A 12,472-nucleotide genomic window follows, 5' to 3' on the forward strand; every position below is an offset into this window, starting at 1 on the left:
ATCAAATCTATCAATCACTGTCTGGGGCATCATATTGAATCATATCTGCATCAAATAGAAATTTATCATATCAAGATCAAATCTACATCGAATCATATCAGCAACATCATCGAATCATATTTTCTTTGAACCAATGCATCATCACACATCAATTCAAAGAGGGGTAAAATGTATACACCGAAAAAATGGTCTGAAGATAATTAATTAAATACACAATTATTTAATTAATCCCCCTTTCCAATTAATAGAATGCACAAGTAATTTGATTAATTTCCCTATTCATCTACTTGTAAATAAATCTAAAATATTTATTTATATAGTTCATTTCATATCCCCCCCTTTAATTAATTAATTCTAAAATTAATTAGTCCTCCCCCCATTTAAATTCTGCTAATCTCATATTTAAGATTAACAAATTCAAGTTTGTTGAAATTAATTATCCATTTTCCTAATTATTTGAATTTCTAAATTCAAATTGAGCACATGGCTCCTGACTTCTAACCACCTAGCCTAACCACCCGCCAACCTAATCCATTTTATCTAATCCTGGGTTTAACTAACCCTATCCTATCTTGCACATCCTAACCTCTTTTATTCTAACCTCCTGTGGGTTGGATATCCCCTCCTTGAGACACATGACACTTTGGCCACATGTCTTCTCCCTTAGACACTTGCCCTCTCATAAGCAAGGTTCCTTGACACTTGTCACCGTAGAGATGACATGTGTCCATTCCTCCAACCTATTCTCCAACTTCCTCAATCCTAGCCCTTGATATATTCAGATCGAATCCAGACCATTGATTCCTGCCACCTCAACTTCGGCCTTAGAATTCCTATAAATACCCCTCATTTTGGAGCAATAAAGATCCCTTGCATTCATAGTTTTTGCATACTTACTATAGGCATTTTACATCTTGATCATCTAGCAATAATTGTTAATTAGATTAATTATAGTCTATTTTAATATTAATCTAGTTTCATTTTATCAATCATGTAGCTTGAATGAATCATTTTAGCTAAATCATGCATCAATTAATCATCCTAGCCTCATGCATTTGCGTTATCATGATCATATAGCTACTCAACTTTTTAGTTGCCACTTTGGAGGTCATTGCTTGTTGAGAGAACCTTCAAGATCCTCAAAAATAGAAGAAGATGAGACATCTCAAAGGAGCTTTTGGTTTGCTTTAATTTAGCTTTCAATTTGCTTCATAATTTCATTTATATTGTCTCATTAATTGTGCTTGTTTATTGCAATTGACCCTAATTTTAGCAGCACATATATTAATAATTATAATACATTGCACCAATAGTTGTGACTTTAAAGTTGTTATTTATATGAAATGTATCATTAGTTGTAAAAAGAAATCAATTGTGTGATGCCACATCAACTACACAAGTATAGGGGCCTCTTTTGCACGCCTATTGGTCTCACTTTTCTTTGGGATTGTTTTGGAAACCTTGGCAAAAAGCATGTTAATGCAACACCATACTTGATGATGTGGCCCTGAAACCTTAGTTATAAGTGGGGGATTTACCAAGTAAGCCGCTATAAAAAATCAGGAGTGATTTGAAATTTTGATGTAGGATTTTGATAAGCATGAAGTTGGGTGCATAAATATTGGGTCCTTTCCCCTAGCTATCACACCTTGGTGTGCAATGGGTACGTCGAAGAGGTGTGGGAGATTAATAAGAAATCTTTGGTTCATTATTTGTATAAATTTGTATAGTATAGTCAATTAGTAGGCCATTTAGAAAATGATGTTGTTTATGAAATAAGGTCTCATGGAGAAGTGATAACTTTAAATCAACTATGCATCTATTTACATGGATCCAAACATGAGTGAAACAAAACCTCTAAATGAGGAATGTAATCAAGCTCCATTATCAAAAGGCTCATGTTATGTTTGCAGAAGGGAAAGGGGGATAAAGAGGGAGATAAAGTTGATTGAGAAGAAGGACAGGGAGAGGGATATGTAGAGAAGAATATGAGGAGATAAAAAAAGAGAGGATAGAGGGATAGATATAGATGGGAGAGATAAATATAGAGATAGGAAGATGGAGGGAGAGAATGAGAGATAAATATGAACCAAAATTTTCCTTATTAATCTTTCACACTTTCGTGTACCCATTGCACACCAAGGTGTGATAGCTAGTTTGTATACATTTGTGTAATAGAGTCAATTAATAGGCCATTTAAAAAATTATGTTGTTTATGAAACAAAGGTCTCATGGAGAAGTTATCTTTAAATCAACTATGTATCTATTGACATGGTTGTAAACATGAGTGAAACAAAACCTCTAAATAAGGAAGGTAACAACCTCCGTTACCAAAAGACTCATGTTATGTTTGCAAAAGGGAGAGGAGGATAAAGAGGGGGAAAGAGTTGATTGAGAAGGAGAGGGAGAGAGATATGTAGAGAAGAAGATGAGGAGATAAAAAAAGAGAGGATATATGGATAGATAGAGATGGGAGAGATAAATATAGAGATAGGAAGATAGAGGGAGAGAATGAGAGATAAAGATAGACATAGAAAGTGTGAATATGTGAGTAAATTGAAATGCATATAACAATCTAAACTACACAATTAATCAAGCCTACACTCATGATTAGGATGCTTTAAAAGGAAACTTAGATAAACAAAATAACAAGCAATACAACACAAACTCAAGTCTCCTTTGGTTTGATGGTCCTTCGATTCAATGTGCGCTCAATTCTATGTTGACATTATGTGAACCGGTATGAGGACATGATGACATTGTATGTTGTCATTGATGTCAATATGCTGAAGAAGAGAGAACCGGTATGTTACCAAGAATCGGTATATGTGAGAACCGGTATAACATTATGAACCGATATATGTGCCAAAGTGAAGTGGTATGTTTGTTCCAGGTGAACCGGCATGTGGTTATGGGAACCGATACATAGAAGCTTTGTATGACTACTAGTTGGTAGTCTCAACTTCAGGGTTTCCGGTTGAAGTGCTTCAAGCATGTATGGCTCAACTGGTGACTTTGTGTGATGAGTTAGCATCGTAACGAAGAATAGATCGTGTTGCCACGTCAGCCTTGTGCGCGTGAAGGATCTTGCATGAAGGAGATTGTTCCTATCTACCTCGAGAATGTGCGAAGTCTGTAAACAATGATAACGCATGATGGGTTATCAGCCACCATGAAATCGGTGGAAAACAAATGATGGAGAACATCTCGAGATTGATTCAAGACTGTTGCATTTAATGCAATGTGCTCAGCGGTCAAGATTGAACCGTTTGAATTGCTTAACCTAACATGTTTAGGGTTTAGGGTTTATGCTACCGACCTATCTGTTTCCTATAAGGTCGATGTTGTGTCTCTTTCTAAGGTTGTTGGCAAAAGTTGTGTGTGTATCCAAGTGAAGGGATACATGATTCTTGCCAGACCAGAGGAGAGAAGTGATACCTGCAGAGTGTAAGTGCAGAAGGTGAAGAGGAGCTAAAGCGGATCTGCATTAGCATTGAGTGTTGTTACCAGATCATTGTAATACTTGTTGATCTCTAACCACTTCAACAGTTGGGAAATCCCTTAACAGGGTAGCTTTAACCAACTTACTGTAAATCCTTTAACAGGGTGACTCAAAACCATTGAGTTCTTGAAATCCTCTAACAAGGTAGCCTTTACCAGGGTTTAACCCTTAACTGGGTGTAGCGTCCTAAAATTGCGACACTTGCAATTTTGACCGCATTTGGGTCTTCACGATGGCGACGCAACACGCAACCTGAATGGAGACCCCGAAACCTGATTACGACATTGAAAACTGCATTTTTCAAGCACCCTGGCTTGAACCTCCTTGCACCCTGCTGTCCTGGGAGGTGGGACCAGAGCGCCCAGTGCCCTGGTCCCCCAGGACCATGGCGCCCAGCGCCTTGGTCCCTGGGTCCTATTTTGGGCCCGGTCTCCTAAGGGTTCTCGGGTCTTTTTGTTTGCAATTTGGAAATTAACTTTCCTGGTCAGCCTAAGGTCGGGAAAATCAGTCTATCAGCCCTAAATGACAAGTATATAAACTACATTTTCCTCTCTCATTGGGATGGATGGAAAGTAGATGGAAAAAAGGCGAAAGCAAGATTCAAACATTCAAGCATTCAAGCATTCAAGCATTCAAGCATTCCTTCTAAGTCTCCATTCAAGGCTAAGTGTTGCATTCAAGACAAGGATTCAACCATTGAAGAGGAGATCACATACTACATGCTACAACATACAACATACAATATCTATACCTTCGCACATAAGGATACAAACATCCTTAGAACAAGGTATTAGTACTTGTTTTACATACATTTACATTTACAGCACTTGCTCATTTCTTGGTTAATTCCAAAACCGGGGTTTGACCTAAAGGCAAACCCCTAATCCCTAACCCCCCAATCGTCTTCGCTTTTTCTATGTGTAGGTTGCAGGTACGCGGTTGAAATTGAAGATCTGGAATCCTTGTGCAGAGACGAACAGATCCCCCTTCGTTTCGCGGATTTTTCGGAGGACCGTGGCGCTCGGGCGCCATCGTCCCGACAACTTTTGCTCAAATTTGCAGGACAGCGCCGTATCGACATTTTACTGCTAATTCTAGGTCCGCAGCTTCATACTGTATTCCTATCTCAGTTTATAAGCGAATCTTTCTCACTTTCTATGCATTCCTAGCTTAATTCTTCTATGCACATTCTTTACAAAAGAGGGTAGCCTTGCTGCCTTAACCCTTGAAACGCATTTAGCATCCAATCTTGCATTGTGTGGGATTGGATCTTGTGGGTTTCAACCCCTCTTTTGAATGTAAAGTCTCTCCCCTAAGTGAAAACCATCAACCCTAGTGAATCTCCCTTCTCTCTCCTTGGAGTTGGAAGAGGGGAGAGCAACTAGGGTTCGATCGTGATTTTCCGCTTTACATTTTGGTGAACCCGACGTGAACATCCTTTCTGATTATTCATGGTTAGATTTGAAATTTGATTCCTTGATTACATTTCCATGTTTGATCTTTTGCAAAATTTTAGAGGTTAATTGCATAAAAACCCTAAATTTTCTTTTTAGTAATTAAGCTTGTGAAATGTCTAATTGTTAATGCTTGTTTCAGATCTGCCCTTCTATGACAAATTATCAATTCATATTTGTGCTTTAATTTTGAAAATTAAGTGGTTAAGTGTCAAAACCCTAATTTTTGAAACCCTCTTGATTCAACCTTTGTCCGACAATTTCACTGATCAAAACATCTCCAAATCAGCTGTAACTTTGGATTCCGCAATAAAATCACAATATCTTTCATCCCTGAAAATTTGGAAAAAAGTTACGAGGATCGTGTGCACTCCGAGCGCCATCGTCCCCGACATTTTTTCTGAAATTTTGGGAGCTAGATCTTACTGTATTTTCCTGCTAAAATCCAGAATTTTGGCTGATTTTATCAAATCTAACACTTTCAAAATTACAGTCAAAGTTGGTCTTGTGTTTGCTTGGATTAAGGCTTCTAAACATTCAAAAAACATCGAAATTGAAATTTTGTGTCAAAATTGTGTTCTTACTGCCCTAAATCTGAAAAGTGTGTTTGCATTCATTCGAAATTTTAGTGCTTTATTCAAATTCTTGCAATTTGTGACTTTTGAAATTAAGTGCTTAATTACAACAACTTTAATTTCCGCTTTCAAAATTGAATTTTGCGTGAAATTGAGTCAATTTTTAAATTTCAAAACTTGCATTGCTCTTGACATTCCCTCTAAAATCATAACATTCAAAATTTCAGTTTCCCTCTCTTTTTCAAAATTCAAATTTTTGCATTTTTCGACAATCTTGGTAGGGTTCAATTTCGAGATTGCAACTTTAATTTGGCCTATCTACAGATCGTAAAATCACTCAATTTTTTCAGATTAGCTCTAAAATCATCATACCTTTCATCCCTGCAAATTTCGAAAAAAGTTGCAAGGACCGTGTTGCACTCCGAGCGCCACGGTCCCGGACATTTTTTCTGAAATTTCGGGAGACTGTCGTGATTGCATTTAACAGCTTAAATCCAGAAGATTGGCTGATTTTACTGAAAATTGCTACCTCTAAATTCAAAATCTTCTCTCTCTTTCTAGTGCATGAGTTTTACAACAATAAGCCCTACTTCCACTATTCCCGTTAGACGAAGCTGTAGAATTAAGTCTTTCCAAGGTTTAACTACCGAGGAGATGGAACCTAATTTGAGTAGCCTTTTTAATGAGGACATGGGTAATTCCTCTAATCCTCCTAATGATGAAGAAGCTCTCCATGAGGTTTCTGTAGAACAACTTTCGAAATTGGATAACCAATTTGACGATTTTCACCAATGGATGTCTCATGAGTATCCCGATAGTCAAGCTCTTCCTTTAATTGAGGGTCTAAAACATATGCTTCAAAGTGATAAGAATGGAATTGATATTTTGCGTGGTATTGCACACATTGTGGGTTCGAATGTGATGCCTATGAAGAGTTGTGCTGAAAATTTGGGTTATACACAACCCCCTACTCAAGTCAATCATTCTATTCCTTTGATGACTTCTATTGCTAGCGTACCTACCTTTACATCAAACATAATGGCTACTTCTATACAAGACATTCCTCCTGTGATCACTAGTCATGGGGGCAACCCTTCTTCTTCAATTAACCCTCTTCCTTCATTCAATCCAACTTCTTCATACATTCCTTCAATGAGTGTTCCTATTACATCTTCACAAATGAACATGACGCAAGGGGGCAATTCATTTAACCATTCCATTCCTCCTTGTAGTGTTCCTCCTGTTCAATCATCTCCTATGACTAACTATCATAGGGTCCCACCACCTTACTCTCTACCTTCTTTCAATAACATAACACCTCCATCTCAATCTAACATGTCTAATATGAACTCTTTGACTGAAGCGACCATTAACAATCTTGCACAAACTGTCTCTTCTTTACAGCAACAAATTGCCTCTATGAATCAATCTAAGTTTAGTGTGCCCACATTTGATGTTGTGAGCCCACTTTCTCTTGACATTGTTCGAGCTATTCCCCCTAAACATGTTGAAATCCCGCATTTGGAGCTTTATAATGGTAAGGGTGATCCTCTAACACATGTTAAGACCTTTCAAACAATATGTACTGATTTTGCTTATGACCAAAGGTTGCTTGCAAAACTGTTTACTAGAACATTAAGAGACAAAGCCCTACAATGGTATTGCTCGTTGCCTTCTTATTCTATTACTTCTTTTGAACAACTTGCAAATGCTTTCATTCAACAATTTCAAAACAATATAAGTCCTAAAGTTACTTTGATTGATTTAATGCATTGTAAACAAGGTGTTAAAGAGAAAGTGACTGATTTCATTGGTAGATATAAGCATTTGTATGCTCAAATTTCTTTTCCAGTGCCTGACAATGATATTCAAAGAATCTTTATTTCTAATTTACAAAAAGATATTCGAGACAAACTTTTGTTTTCTGAGTTTACTTCTTTCCAACAGTTGTGTGCAACTCTTCACAATTATCAACTGACTGTGAGTCAAATGGAACAATCACATCCTATGGCTCCGAGTGATAAGGGTGATAGCAGTCAACAACCATTTGGGAAGTTTAAACCGAACAGAGATTCCATCAAATTCAATGAAAACATCATCAACAACAATGTGAATGCAGCATCAGGTGTGCCTCCTATTTCTAAATTTTTCAAGAAAGAAAGAAAGTATACTCCTTTGAATGAATCATTGCATAGTATTATGAATAAGTTATTGGAACAAAATGTGCTTACTCTTCCTCCTATAAGGCAAATTGATCCTGCAAAGATTACTTCACCTTATTTTGATAACAAATCTTTTTGTCAATTCCATCGTCAGCCTGGGCATGATACTGAAAAATGTTTTTCTTTAAAGGGTAAAATTCAAGATTTGATTGATAATAATACTATTTTTGTTTCTGGAGTGAATGATAAAGGCAATACATCTGTAGCTCCTCGTAATCAAAATCTTCAGATTTTCACTGATCCATTACCTTCTCATACCTCCAATGCAATTGAGGCTAATGATTCCTCTCTCTCATCTGCTGGTCTTGTGTCTACGGCTCCGAATGTGATTAACTTTGTAGAGCAGCAAGAAATTCCTAAAGAACCTTCCATCACATTTGATTCCAGTGAAACTATCAGGGCACCTGATGGTCCTTTATATATAGTTGCAAAAGTCAAGAATACACCTTGCCGTGGAGTGCTTATTGATCCTTCGTGCATGGTTAATGTTATTACTGAAGAATTTCTTTTTACTTTGCAATTGAATCAAGTGATCTATGATAAAACAGATGTGATTGTGAAACTATTTGATGCATTTTCTTCTCCTGCAATTGGTTCTATTACATTGCCTATTGAGGTCCATAACAAATCCCTTGATGTGAACTTTGCTATTATTCCTTCTTCCGAACAATTTCGTGTGAAGCTTGGCTATCCTTGGCTATCTTCCATGAAAGCTATTGCTTCTCCTATTCATAAGTGTTTGAAATTTCCCCATAATGGTGAAGTTGTTACTGTCAATCATAGTCTCTTTAAACCAGCTGAAAGAACTTCTAGCGTTCCTATTGATTACTTTTGGCCTAAACAATTCCAATCTCTTCCTCCGCGAAGTGATCATCTTTTCAAATCTTATCAAAAGTGGAAAAAAGATATGATCCTATCTCTAAGTGAACCTAGAACACCCAAACTTGACATTCCTATCGTTCTTGAGAAGGAAGTTCTTACTTTGAAAGATAAAACTAATGTCTTTCCTCAAGAAGATTCCCAACCCATCCCTATGGATGTGACTATGCCTATATCTAATAAACTTCCTAAAGGTAGACCTATCCCTCCTCGTCATGATGGACTTGGTCTCCTTCCTAAACCAAATATTCCTTCTTTATATGGAGCAGTTCCTCCTCCTTCCTCTTATGGAGAGAAGAGACCTTCCTCTTCTCCTATTGTTCAACCTAAGAGACCACAACCTAAACACCCAAGTGATAAGGATGAGAACATTCCTCCTCCTCAATCTTCTCCACTTCCTACTAAGACTAGACGAAATCGTTCTGCACGTGAACGCCAACGAAAGCGTCGTCTTAGAGCTCAAACAGTTGTTTCTCAAATTTTACAATCTCCAAAAACACCTTCAACAAGCATTATTCCATTTTCTCCTCAGCTGGACATTGAGCCTAAATCTCCTAAACATAAGATGCATGATGGTCTTGATCCTGTGCGAGTTAAAGATCCTATTTTTATAAATCTTGATGATGATATAGATGAAAATGTTATTCATGATGAAAATGTTACTCCTCTTGCTTCTGATAGTGAATATGAACTTGTTGATGTTGATAACCATTTATCTAATGAATTTTCTAAAGCACTTATCCTAGCTCCTAGACAAGAACAACGTGGCTTGGAACATGAACATAGCCCTTGTTTGGATCTTGTGATAGCTCCATCTGCTGTGTTGAATGTTCCTCCTCTAGCATGTTCCCTGCCTTCCCGAAACATTGATCAGCAAGATCGGGGGGTAGATGACGTGCTAGACTAGTTACATTAGCATAGCAGATTCTCTCCTCCTCTCTTGTGTTACTTCTTCTATATGTTATTCTCATTCTTCTATTTGTTGTCCTTAGTGTTGTCTACTTGAGGACGATGCAAAGCATTGAGATCTCTCGATCTCTCTCATGTTGACTCAAAAGACACATGTGTTCCCTTCTTCTAGGTGACCTTCCTTGATTGGGGAATGAAGAACAATTATGCATACATACATATGATATATATACATGAATTATCATACAGCATACTGACCCCGAGGAAAGCAAAGTCACCTCGTGCTTTGTGTTTTGTGTCTATTATCCTTGGGTTTATCTCATTTGGGGGCTAAATCCTTGCGATAACGTGCTCCTTTCCTTTCTCATTTCTTATGTGTATCACTACGTTAAAACAATCACCCCCGGTGAGGCGTGTGCGATCGCTTTAACGTAGGGGGGCATACATCCCGTTCATATCTTTTCAAGATACTTGAAAATTTCTTGGTAAATTTAGCCTTGCCTTGAAAATTTTCGATATCTCTCTTGCATGACTCATAGTGAGGGTACCTTACTACTGACAGTCATGGTTCTCCCTCGTGATCTTCCCTTTTACTTTGTCAATCGAAGTCGTAAGATCCTTAGTCCACTGGGGGCTTGGTGTATCTTGCCTCCTTGACGCGGTGAAAGTCTTTCAATGTTGTTTCCTTGTACTTTACCGGAAGTATGAGCATACATACTCCCGCTAAAGTGGGGGCTAAATGTAGTGTCCTAAAATTGCGACACTTGCAATTTTGACCGCATTTGGGTCTTCACGATGGCGACGCAACACGCAACCTGAATGGAGACCCCGAAACCTGATTACGACACTGAAAACTGCATTTTTCAAGCACCCTGGCCTGAACCTCCTTGCACCCTGCTGTCCCGGGAGGTGGGACCAGAGCGCCCAGCGCCCTGGTCCCTGGGTCCTATTTTGGGCCCGGTCTCCTAAGGGGTCTCGGGTCTTTTTGTTTGCAATTTGGAAATTAACTTTCCTGGTCGGCCTAAGGTCGGGAAAATCAGTCTATCAGCCCTAAATGACAAGTATATAAACTACATTTTCCTCTCTCATTGGGATGGATGGAAAGTAGATGGAAAAAAGGCGAAAGCAAGATTCAAACATTCAAGCATTCAAGCATTCAAGCATTCAAGCATTCCTTCTAAGTCTCCATTCAAGGCTAAGTGTTGCATTCAAGACAAGGATTCAACCATTGAAGAGGAGATCACATACTACATGCTACAACATACAACATACAATATCTATACCTTCGCACATAAGGATAAAAACATCCTTAGAACAAGGTATTAGTACTTGTTTTACATACATTTACATTTACAGCACTTGCTCATTTCTTGGTTAATTCCAAAACCGGGGTTTGACCTAAAGGCAAACCCCTAATCCCTAACCCCCCAATCATCTTCGCTTTTTCTGTGTGTAGGTTGCAGGTACGCGGCTGAAATTGAAGATCTGGAATCCTTGTGCAGAGACGAACAGATCCCCCTTCGTTTCGCGGATTTTTCGGAGGACCGTGGCGCTCGGGAGCCATCATCCCGACAACTTTTGCTCAAATTTGCAGGACAGCGCCGTATCGACATTTTACTGCTAATTCCAGGTCCGCAGCTTCATACTGTATTCCTATCTTAGTTTATAAGCGAATCTTTCTCACTTTCTATGCATTCCTAGCTTAATTCTTCTATGCACATTCTTTACAAAAGAGGGTAGCCTTGCTGTCTTAACCCTTGAAACGCATTTAGCATCCAATCTTGCATTGTGTGGGATTGGATCTTGTGGGTTTCAACCCCTCTTTTGAATGTAAAGTCTCTCCCCTAAGTGAAAACCATCAACCCTAGTGAATCTCCCTTCTCTCTCCTTGGAGTTGGAAGAGGGGAGAGCAACTAGGGTTCGATCGCGATTTTTCGCTTTACATTGGGTATTCTAGCCATCCCTTAACCGGGTGATCCCTAACAAGATCGGTTCCTAACTTATTGTACCAGTCTTTAACCAGACAAGGCTCCTAACAGAGTGAACTTCTAAAGAGTTCAAAAACAGCTTGTGGGTATTCATCCCCACCATGGTTTTTCCCAGTTGGGTTTCCACGTGAAAAATCTGTGTGTCATGTGTGGTGTTATTCATGTGATGGTTTAAGTGATGTGTGTCTAAAGGTAAATCATGTTGATCTAGCTGTTTATATATCTTTGATGATAGATTAAATGTTCATGCACTAGGGTGAAATGGAAATGAAGTATTAGATTGTATGAAAAGATAAGTGTCAACCGGTTTACATTTGTCTCAGTTATTCTGGGTTTTGCCGGTTGTACTCTGTTTAAGACCGATGTTACTGTTTGTCTGTCAAAGCACATTGTCTGTTGACAAACCGGTTTAAGATTGTGTTTTTGCCTATACTGATTCACCGCCGCTCTCAGTACTGGTTTGATACTATCCGTTCATCATTGAGTTATCAATTGGTATTAGAGCATCCTCCAGGTCCTCTGTGTTATAAGCTTAACCGCTTGAGGAAAAGATCCCAGTCTAATGATGAAGAGGGAAGGTCCAAAGTTCAACAGAGACAATTTCAGTATATGGAAAAATAGAATGAAGATATACATCAGAAGCATGGGTGCTCAATGCTGGAGCTATGTTGAGAATGCTTATGTTGCCCCTATCGGTACTCTCACTGATGACCAAAAGAGAGAGATGGGGGAGAATGGGCAAGTCATGGAAGCCCTAATTAGTAGTTTATCTGACATTGAGTTTATTGATGTCCAAGATAAAGTAAATCCCAAAGAAGTATGGGATACTCTTGAAAATATATATGGTGGTGATGAGCATGTAAAACAAGCTAAGGAAGAAAGCCTTAGAGGGAAGTTTGAAGACATGCAGATGGTTGAAGGAGAGACCATTCAACAGTATGGA

This window comes from Cryptomeria japonica, chromosome 4 (assembly GCF_030272615.1).
Source record: "Cryptomeria japonica chromosome 4, Sugi_1.0, whole genome shotgun sequence".
In the NCBI taxonomy this organism is placed as follows: Eukaryota; Viridiplantae; Streptophyta; class Pinopsida; order Cupressales; family Cupressaceae; genus Cryptomeria; species Cryptomeria japonica.